The 10,574-nt window shown below is 48.3% G+C and overlaps 1 protein-coding gene across 4 annotated transcripts in view; it reads right to left on the minus strand.

The window, feature by feature from the left end:
• The window catches only part of LOC105474163 (IKAROS family zinc finger 4), a 32,216-nt gene extending 21,894 nt beyond the window's left edge, over positions 1-10,322 (minus strand). Inside the window, exons 1-2 of one of the 4 annotated variants that reach the window (XM_011728632.2) lie at positions 9,869-10,322; positions 5,797-5,874 (exon numbers count right to left, since the gene is read on the minus strand). The gene's annotated coding sequence lies outside the window, so the exon portion shown is untranslated. Of the gene's footprint in view, positions 1-5,549; positions 5,738-5,796; positions 5,875-9,868 lie in introns of all 4 variants that reach the window. The other 3 variants (XM_011728633.3, XM_071071617.1, XM_011728634.3) reach the window with 3 other exon arrangements.
• Between the last annotated feature and the right edge of the window lie 252 nt (positions 10,323-10,574).

A 10,574-nucleotide genomic window follows, 5' to 3' on the forward strand; every position in this document is an offset into this window, starting at 1 on the left:
GCATGCCTGTAATCCCAGCTACTCGGGAGGCTGAGGCAGGAGAATCACTTGAACCCGGGAGGCGGAGGTTGCAGTGACCCGAGATCACACCATTGCACTCCAGCCTGGGCAACAAGAGCAAAACTCCGTCTCTTAAAAAAACAAATCAAAACAAAATTAGCTGGGCGATGGTGTGAGTCTGTAATCCCAGGTACTTGGGAGGCTGAGGCAGGAGAATCACTTGAGCCTAGGAGGTGGAGGTTGTGGTGTACCGAGATCCTGCCACTGTACTCCAGTCTGGGCAACAGAGTGAGACCTGGTCACAAAAAATAAAACAAAACAAAATAAAATAAAATAAATAAATAAATAAATAAATAAAAATTGCATCCCCCACTCATCTGATGAAAACTAAATGCCCTGAGGCAGAGGCAGAAGCAAGAATGGGGCAAGGGAACAGTCTGAGTTGCTGTGGGGATTCTTGGTCTTTTTGAAGGATCTCACTGAGGCAGACGGATAAAAATTTGGTTTGCTTGTAATGGTATATTGAGAGAGGTGAGGGTGGGGGTGAGGGGGTGCAGGAAGGCACACAGAGGAAAGTATCTGTTTTCCTGCCCCCCACCCAGTTCTTGTCTGGAGTTGAGAGACTCCTTTTAAAGGCTCATGAGAAAACCTGAAACATGGGCTTACCTTCACTTCACAAAGCAATTCTCTCTTACATTTTGTCAGAGAGATTCCTAGTATCAACCCTATTTCCCTAAGAAGCCAGGGCATAGAGAAAAAAATTCTCTAAGTTTATTAACCCTCTTTTCTTGACATCCTTCCTGGGATGGACTGAACTTTGGGACCAGACCACTAGAACAAGCCACAATAATAAGTGGTTCCTTGAAGGGTCCCTTAGGAACAATGATTAGAAGAGTCCAAGTCCACAGTTGTTAGAGAACTCATACTCTCTGGAACTAGCCATGCAACTTGAGATAGAGATCAAAAGATAAAGGAGGGCAGTCTGGTATTGAGGGCCCCTTTCGTTTCCAAATCGTTAGATTCATAATTGCCCTTTGGGGCTTTTCAAAATGAATGGAAAGCTTGAGCTGGGCGTGGCGGCCCACGCCTATAATCCCAGCTCTTTGAGAGGGCGAGGTGGGTGGATCACCTCAGGTCAGGAGTTCGAGACCAGCCTGGCCATCATGGTGAAACCCCATCTCTACTAAAAATACAAAAAAATTAGCTGGGCGTGTTGGTGCACACCTATAATCCCAGCTACTCGGGAGGCTGAGGCAGAATTGCTTGAACCGGGAGGTGTAGGTTGCAGTGAGCAGAGATCACACCACTGCACTCCAGCCTGGGCAACAAAGGGAGACTCCATCTCAAAAAAAAAAAAAAAAAAGAATGCAAAGTTCAAAGTGCCACTTGAAGCTGGGTGTGGTGGCTCACACCTGTAATTCCAGCACTTTGGGAAGCTGAGGTGGGCGGATCATGAGGTCAGCAGTTCGAGACCAGCCTGGCCAACATGGCAAAACCCCATCTCGACTAAAATACAAAAATTAGCCGGGCGTGGTGGGGTGCACCTGTAATCCCAGCTACTCGGGAGGCTGAGGCAGGAGAATTGCTTGAACCCGGGAGACGGGGGTTGCAGTGAACTGAGATTGTGCCATTGCACTCCAGCCTGGGCGACAAGAGCAAGACATTGTCTCAAACAAAACAAAACGAAACAAAACAAAACAAAAAAACCCCAAAGTGCCACTTGAAATTTCCCTCACACACCTCCCCATGCAGGAGAGGCAAGAGTGAGCAGGATTTTCCTGTTTTCTGCTTAGAGAAACTGAGAGAAACTGAGGCTGAGAGCAGTGAAGTTACTTGTCCCAGGGTTCATGGTGAGAATAGAACAAGAACAAGAACACAAGTTGCCTGCCTCTCTGAGGTGTCCTCCTTCTATTAAATCTTTCAAAAGCCAGGCTACTCAAGGCTTTCATGGGTTTTCTTGCTTTTCCCTGTTTTTGTTTTGTTTTTGAGATAGAGTCTCACTGTGTTGCCCAGGCTGGAGTGCAGTGGCATGAGTTTGGCTCTCAGGTTCAAGCAATTCTCCTGCCTCAGCCTTCTGAGTAGTTGGGACTACTGGCATGGACAACCACACTTGGCTAATTCTTTTCCCTGGTTCTAACATCAGGTAAGGCATCTTTTCCTTTGGTGTGATCCCTGTGGGAGTGGGGTCTGTTACTTTAAAAGGAAGAACAAGTCGAGCTGGCTCTACAGGAAGAAATATGCTCGTATTTTTTGTGTGTGTGTGTGTATGTGTGTGCATGCAGTATGCCTAATGCCTCCATGAATGAAGGGCTAGACAAGCACTAGGTGGGCAGAACAGGTGAAGCATAGCATTCAGCTAGCACTGGCTCAGGAAGTGTATCTCATTCTTGGACTTCTGCCCAAATGGCCCCAAAACAATTTCCAGAAGGGTCTGAAGGAGTTGTTTTCTGAGTTGGACTTTCTTTCTAACAGCAAGCTGAGTTTTCCTGCTTAATTGCTCTTAACATGTGCTCTGTGACACATCTTGGGCAAAATCAGTACTTAGCTGCCTCCAGCTGGGTTTTTGTTTCTTTTTTTCTTTTTCTTTTTGAGACGGAGTCTCGATCTGTCACTCAGGCTGGAGTGCAGTGGCATGATCTCGGCTCACTGCAACCTCTGCATCCCGGGTTCAAGTGATTCTCCTGCCTCAGCCTCCTGAGTAGCTGGGATTACAGGTGTGCGCCAACACGCCCAGCTAATTTTTGTATTTTTAGTAGAGATGGGGTTTTGCCAGGTTGGCCAGGCTGGTCTCGAACCCCTGACCTCAGGTGATCTGCCCTCCTCAGCCTCCCAAAGCGTTGGGATTACAGGCGTGAGCCACCGCGCTGGTTTTAATACCAAGTTGTACCAAGTTGGTAACCCTGGAAGTGAGAGGGTATTGGATTGAAACTCTGCTGTTCTCAGTCCTGGTTTTCTGTGCAAACCAGGAGCAAATCAGTAGATGTACTTTACTCTTTGCTCAAGTCTCCCTGCAGCACATCCCGCCCAGCCTTCCTACTTTCTACCCCTCAAAGCACCTCCTCCCCTGCCTAACCAGCCAGGCAGATCTTAGTATCTCCTTAGAGGAACTGGGTCAAATTAGGCAGTGCCAATTGGAGACACATTGCAAGAGGAGGAGGTATAAGGAGAGGGAAGTTAGTTACATGAGACAGTTTTAGATCAAAGATCTTGGAAGGAGATTGGCTTTAAAGCAACATAACTGTCGGCCGGGGGCGGTGGCTCACACCTGTAATCCCGGCACTTTGGGAGGCTGAGGCAGGCGGATCACTTGAGGTCAGGAGTTCAAGATCAGCCTGGCCAACGTGGTGAAACCCCGTCTTTAATAAAACTACAAAAATTAGCTGGGCTTGGTGGTATGCGCCTGTAGTCCCAGCTGCTTGGGAGGCTGAGGCATAAGAATTGTTTGAACCCTGGAGACAGAGGTTGGAGTGAGCCGAGATCACGCCATTGCACTCCAGCCTGGGTGACAGAGTGAGACTCTGTCACAAAATAAATAAATAAATAAAGCAACATAACTGTCACTCAGTGATGGGGGGGTAGACACATATGTACTGTAAATTGAGCTCTGAGCTGAATACAAAGCAACTAGAAACAATCAGTGTTCCAATTCAAAAGGAATATCTCTGTGAGGAGGGAGGAAACGCTGGTCATTGTAACCTCTGGAGACACAAATTTTCTTCCCTGTTCTTATTTATTATATTTACTAGAGATGGGATCTCACTATGTTGTCTGGGCTGGAGTGCAGTGGCTGTCCACGGGCACAATCACAGCACACTACAGCCTCAAACTCCTGGCCTCAAGCAATCCTTCCTCAGCCTCATGAGTAGTTGGGACTACAGGTGCATGTGCCACTGTGCCTAGCTCTTCCCCATTTGTTTGAATCCATTTGGCATAAACAAGAGTCCTCCCTGGCCCTGGCTTTCTCCCACCAACATGATAACACATTTGAACAGGAATGGGCATCCTTTCCAGACAGAAGATTTCCCACCAGGCTCCCTGACAGGCAGCAGTGAGGACGAATCCAGAGTCTGATTTCCAAGAGGAGATCAGGTATCAGCTACCACCCCCCTTTCCCCAGAAACATTCTCACGGCTCTAAGTATTGGTGATAAAAATGTGAGAAAGTGAGGTTTTCTCTATGTGGTGGCTCCGAAAGCCTGAAATAAGACGGACATCACAAGTGATTAAAACTCTTCAAATACTCTAAAGAATCCTGTCTAATCCAGTAACACTTCAAAACTGGAATTCAGGCCAGGCATGGTGGTCCATACCTGTAATCCCAGCACTTTGGGAGGCCAAGGCAAGAGGACTGCTTGAGTCTAGGAGTTGTAGGCCAGCCTGGTCAACATAGTGAGACCTTAAAAAAAAATCATTTAGGCCAGGCGCGGTGGCTCACGCCTGTAATCCTAGCACTTTGGGAGGCCGAGGCAGGCGGATCACGAGGTCAAGAGATGAAGACCATCCTGGCTAACACAGTGAAACCCCGTCTCTACTAAACATACAAAAAAATCAGCTGGGCGTGGTGGTGGGCGCCTGTAATCCCAGCTACTTGGGAGGCTAAGGCAGGAGAATGGCGTGAACCTGGGAGGCGGAGCTTGCAGTGAATGGAGATCGCACCACTGCACTCTAGCCTAGGTGAAAGTGTGAGACTCCATCTCAAAAAAAAAAAAAAAGTCATTTAGGCCAGGTGTGGTGGCTCACGCCAGTAATCCCAGCACTTTGGGAGGCCAAGGCGGGCGGATCACCTGTGGTCGGGAGTTTGAGACCAGCGTGACCAACATGAAGAAACCTCGTCTCTACTAAGAATACAAAATTAGCTGGGGGTGGTGGTGCATGCCTATAATCCCAGCTACTTGGGAGGTTGAGGCAGGAGAATCACTTGAACCCTGGAGGTAGAGGTTGCAGCCGGCCGAGATCAGGCCATTGTACTCCAGACTGGGCAACAAGAGCGAAACTCCATCTCAAAAAAAAAAAAAAAAGTCATTTAACACATGCTTATTGTGGCCTAGGGGGTAAAAGGTCATGAGCAGAATATTGTTGGGAAAGAGGGTGAAGGTAGAGAGAATGGCAAGGATCCATACCATGTTTGTGTTATTATTCCCAAACTATAACAGGCAGAAGTGGAAAATTTTTCTCCATTTTCCCTTAGTACCTGGGTTCTCAGGTGGAGACCAGTGGTTATTAAAAAGACAGAACTTCCCATGTGCCTTGGGTGTGAGCCATTCAGGTGCTACAAGTAGAGCAAACCCACAGCATCATCCTCTACTATCTGTGCCTTCCTGAACTGAATGAAATCTGAGCAAAAACATGTTGGAATCACATAGCTGGCTCTGCTGTCTATCAAAAGCTTTGCATAATTGAGGAGGAAGAAGAGGCAAAGGGGCCAGGGAAAGGTATGGAATTAGCCATTGTCTGCAAGCCCCTTTCCAGGAAAAAGATCTAGACATCAAGCAATTTGCAGCTCTGAAATAATCTTTAGGGTCAACCTAGTGCTCTCTGAAGGAAACCCACCAATCTTAGCTCAGCTCATGTGTTTGTCTTTACAGTGGAAAGATCTGACTCATTTTTCACCAGGCTGTAGATGGTGACCTTCTGTCTACATATAATACAGTTGAAGACAGCTCAGCTTCATTATCCAAGTGCTTGGGGAGCAGTGCAGAGGGGATGAATTCCCAGGTCATCCTAGGAATGGCCAGTCTCTAAAATAAAAAGGGGTAAGAGCTGAAAACACAACACCTGGGCAGGGGGAAAATATCACCTCATTGTCTCCTTTTAGATCTCAGATGGATGCATCTTTTCTCTTGTTCTTTGTGCTTCTCTGTCCTCCCCATGTAGACTGCAGAAGAGAGAGAAGGCTAAGGTTTATGAGTGGGAGAAGAAACAATCCTATCCCTCCCATGTCTCATTTCAGGACATAAGGAATGAAGGGAAAGGGCCAAACTAAACACTTTAAATCACTAGATATGATACACAGGAGATGATACTTTTTGGGGTTTTTGGGTATACTCCGAAGTATAGCTCTCTGTTAATAGAAAGTCCTCACAAAGTCACTGCTGTTCAGTGGTATGTTTGGGCAGGGGTGGAGAAAGTAGAGCAGGGAAATTCAATTTGAGTCTTATAATAATCAGTTTTAAAGCCAAAGATGCCCAAAACAGGGTTAGTGCTCTCAAGCGAAGTTTGAAATTACAGGGAAGTCTCAATGAACTATTCTGACTAGGGTACAGTAGCAAAAAAATGTAGAAGAGACAGGAACAATTGCCTTTGATTGCAATTGTAGCCAAAAGTCCCTAATACATGCTGATCAAAAAAGCTCACTGTTGTCTGGGCCAGAAAGATGTTTTCAGGCTCCACTGCTAATAGTTTTGCTCTGACAATCCAATTTGGTAAGCCTCTCTTCTTCATGTGGAGGGTCTAGGGCAGGGGTACTCCAGGACCTGAGGAATCCTGGAGCTGAAATGGAGTTGAGAGATGACCTACAATTTCCTGGTTTTTAACAGAAGAAACTAAGCCCAGAGTCACCCATCTGGTTAACAACAGAAGTAGGACATGTAGAGCCCAAGTTACCATTAGAGGGTTCTTTCTACTGGAACACTTTATTAAATCTTGCCCCAGTTGGAAGATTTGGGCCACCCTGCTTGCCTTCTTTCTTGGGTTATTAAATGAATGGTTTTTGGGTCTGCGTCTTGGTGACCTAAATCCTTGAACAGGAAACACAGGCTTATGAATGGGAGGATAAATAATCCTCTTCCTCCTATGTCTCTTTTCAGAGATAATGGACCTGAGGAAAACCCCAAACTAGATGGTCATTAAGTCTCTTTAAAGTAGAAACGGCCTCTTAGCTTGAGGACTACCCCAGCATATGTATTGCATCAGAGCCTACAATGTGGATCCTATCCCCAGCTGGACCAGGTCATTCATATCAGCATTCATATCAGCACTACCCTTTCTTAGATGCTTTTGTCTGATAAACTTTGAACCTATCTCTCTGTTTCCAGAACAGAGTTCATAACTCTTTTAAGAAGAGGAAGCAAATCAAAGCCTGGAATTCAAAGCTTTCTTCAGCAGAGTCAACAGACCAATAAAGAAAGGGAGTCCCTCTGCCTGTGGTATTGTCCACACTCACAGGGTCCCACACTCTTATTTGTTCCTACAGAGTAAAATGAGGCTAGAAATACCTATCTTTCTTTTTCTTTGGGGTGTGTGTGTGTGTGTGTGTGTGTGTGTGTGTGTGTGTTTGTGTGTAGAGACAGAGAGAGGTGGCCAGTTGGGGAAAAAAATAATTCCTTTGTGGATACTGCTGTGTGTGGGGGGTAGGGTGAAAGGTGGGATAAGTTTCTCCCATGCTGGGAAGTTCAAGCTGCAGATTTCAAACTAAGAGGATATAAAGAGACTTTCAGTTGCATTTTCACTGGAAAAAAGTCAGGACTTATTTCTGAGCCAAGTCCTGAAATATGCCTTACCCTTAACCTACTCAGAGGAAGGGGATTGCCCAAAAGCTACAATTCAACTAACTAACTGCACTCAGTGGGCAACAAAGACATTATATTTTGTGTTTGAGACATGAACTTCTATTGACTAGGGCAAGGTATAATTCTGAAGCTGCCAAAATGAGGGCAGCTCTCACCATCCTGAAGCCCACCCCAGAAGCTCCAGTGAAACTTCTCTTGCTTCCCAATGGTAAAGCTATTTTCTTCTTTTAAGATTTTATTTTTATCTCAGGAGCTACTCATCTGACTGTTCTCATGATCCAAGGGGCTGTCTGGATTCTCTGGCTTTAGGCTGTTAGTAGGGAAAGCTGAAGTCCTCCTGCAAATGATGGAGCACGATTCACGGATCTACTGGCAGGTCCATGAGGAGGTGAGGGATTACCAGCTGGTGCCCCAACCAAAGGAAACACTATGCTTTCAAAGATTGTCTGATTTGGCCTTTTATCTGGCCTTATCCTCAGAATCCGAGTTATCTTAAGTGGAAATATTCTAGGTAGTCAGACAACATTTTCATGCTTCCTTAAGGATATGAACATGTATCTTCACCCAGGCAAAGTGAGCAAGTATCAGTAAGGGGAGACAGGCTTCAATGGTCATCTGGTTGACTATGATGTTGGAACACCTAAAGCTGACATGTGAGCATGTCAGGAACATACCATGCCCACCATTGATGCTTTGAGGGCACAGGCCGGGGAGACAGGCACAGTAGGAACTACTAGACATATAAGCGAGGGTTGATAAGAGTCACAACACGAGATAGTTTTGTTCATGAGAGAAGGAAATGGGGCGAAATAAGGTATGCAAAAAATTTTCTGGCCAGGCATGGTGACTCATGCCTGTAATCCCAGCACTTTGGGAGGCCAAGACGGGTGGATCACTTGAGGTCAGAAGTTCGAGACCAGCCTGGCCAACTTGGTGAAACCCCATCTCTACTAAAAATACAAAAAATTAGCCAGGGGTGGTGGCGGGCGCCTGTAATCCCAGTTACTTGGGAGGCTGAGGCAGGAGAATCGCTTGAACCCGGGAGATGGAGGTTGCAGTGAGCCAAGATTGTGCCATTGCACTCAAGCCTGGGCAACAAGAGCGACACTCGGTCTCAAAAAAAAAAAAAAAAAAATTTCTGGAAGCAGAGTTCATAAGTTCTTGACCTTGGAGGGGGATTGGGGTACAATATTTCATGAACATATCTAAAGGTCCACGTTCCGTTAAACATTCTACTGCTCCCAGACAGGACTAATCATAATTTTTTTCTTTTTTTTTTTTTTTGAGATGGAGTCTTGCTCAGTCGCCCAGGCTGGAGTGCTCAGTGCAAGCTCCGCCTCCTGGGTTCATGCCATTCTCCTGCCTCAGCCTCCCGAGTAGCTGGGACTACAGGCGCCTGCCACCTCGCCCGGCTAGTTTTTTGTATTTTTTTTTAGTAGAGACGGGGTTTCACCGTGTTAGCCAGGATGGTCTTGATCTTGTGACCTCGTGATCCGCCCGTCTCGGCCTCCCAAAGTGCTGGGATTACAGGCTTGAGCCACCGCGCCCGGCCCTAATCATAATTTTTTTAAAGGCACATAAATAATATAGAAAATTTAAAAAGCGAGAACCTACAACTCTAGCAGCCAAGGGGTAAGAAAATGGGATTTGTGTGAGGAGGTACAGGGAGGGCTGTTTTGGTACACAGGAAGCAGGCAGCCTGCTTCCCAAGTTTGCAGCTCCCATCTGGATGTCTGCCCTGGGGTTTCCTCCGTTGCATTCTTTCTTAGGGCTCTTAGGCAGTGAATCTCTTCCTTTCCAGCCTTGCTTCCCAAGTTCCCTACACCTCTCACCCTACACTGTGCACTTCTCACTCCATGCTAAGTTTCTTCTCTACATGTTTCTCCCAATATGCTCATTGCCTCCCAGATCTTCTCACCTAGGCCTACGTCTTTATCCCCAGACTCCTGTCTTCAGCATTCCTCGACCCAATACCCGGGTCCCTCTCTTGTTTTGTTCAGATACCCTCTCTGCTGCTCCTTTCTCCTCTCTGTCCTGCTGTATACCCAAACCACATCCCCACGGAGGAGCCCCGCGGCTGCCAGCTCCAGCCAGTCCTCAGACCCCTGCGGTGATCTGTCTCCCGCCTTTTTAGGACCCCAAGTCCCTGCTACCTCCCTCTTAATACTGGGGCCTCGGGCCAAACTCCCCCGGCCATGTTCCACCCCTCGGGCCCCAGCCCAACGCGCGCCCCTCTCTCAGCCTGGCCCCTTCCCCCGCCCACGTCTCCCAGCTCCTTCACGCCCGAGCCCCTCAGGCCCCGCCCCCGGCCACCGAAGCCCCGCCCTCGCTTTACCCCCCCAAGCCCCGCCCCTCACTCACCTGAGGCGTCTCCGCGCGCGCGCGCAGGCTGTGAGGGGTGGGGGAGAGGGGACGGTGTTGGGGAAAAGGGAGGCGGGGGGGGCGGGGGTCCCCCACTCTGGCCCGGGCGGCCCAGTGCGGGGGGAGTGGGGTCACTGAGGCGGCGGCAGTCGCCGGGCCGGAGCCAGGACCCGGGCGCTGAGAGGCGGCGGCGGCGGCGGCGGCTCCATCTCCATCAGCAGCTTCACCTGAGAAGGGACCTGCCCCCCCATATATCCCCCCCCATCACAGCCGTCCCCCTCCCCCTAACAACTTCCGGTCCCACTACCAGGCGACAGGCGGCGTGGCCGAACACCGAGCGTCCCCAAGCCCGGGAGACTGCTGGGGGAAAAAGGGAGAGGAGCTAGGGGAGAGTAGCCGAGCGCCGAAAGATTCAAGTCCGAAAGGCGCCATCGCCTGCCGAAGGTAACCTAAAAACTAGCCTTTAATCTGCACCCAGTTTGCAATCTAAGCACACACTGGACACCCTATGTGGCCTGGCACGTCAGGCCCTAGAGCCAAGTTTTCCCTCTGTACCTTGTGAATCCCAAAAATCTGAGACAGGTCTCAATTTAGGAAGTTTATTTTGCCGAAGTTAAGGACGCACGCCCCTAACACAGCCTCAGGAGATCCTGACGACATGTGCCCTAGGTGATTGGAGCAGAGCTTGGTGTTATACATTTGAGGG

The sequence above is a fragment of the Macaca nemestrina genome, chromosome 10, assembly GCF_043159975.1.
Source record: "Macaca nemestrina isolate mMacNem1 chromosome 10, mMacNem.hap1, whole genome shotgun sequence".
Taxonomy (NCBI): Eukaryota; Metazoa; Chordata; class Mammalia; order Primates; family Cercopithecidae; genus Macaca; species Macaca nemestrina.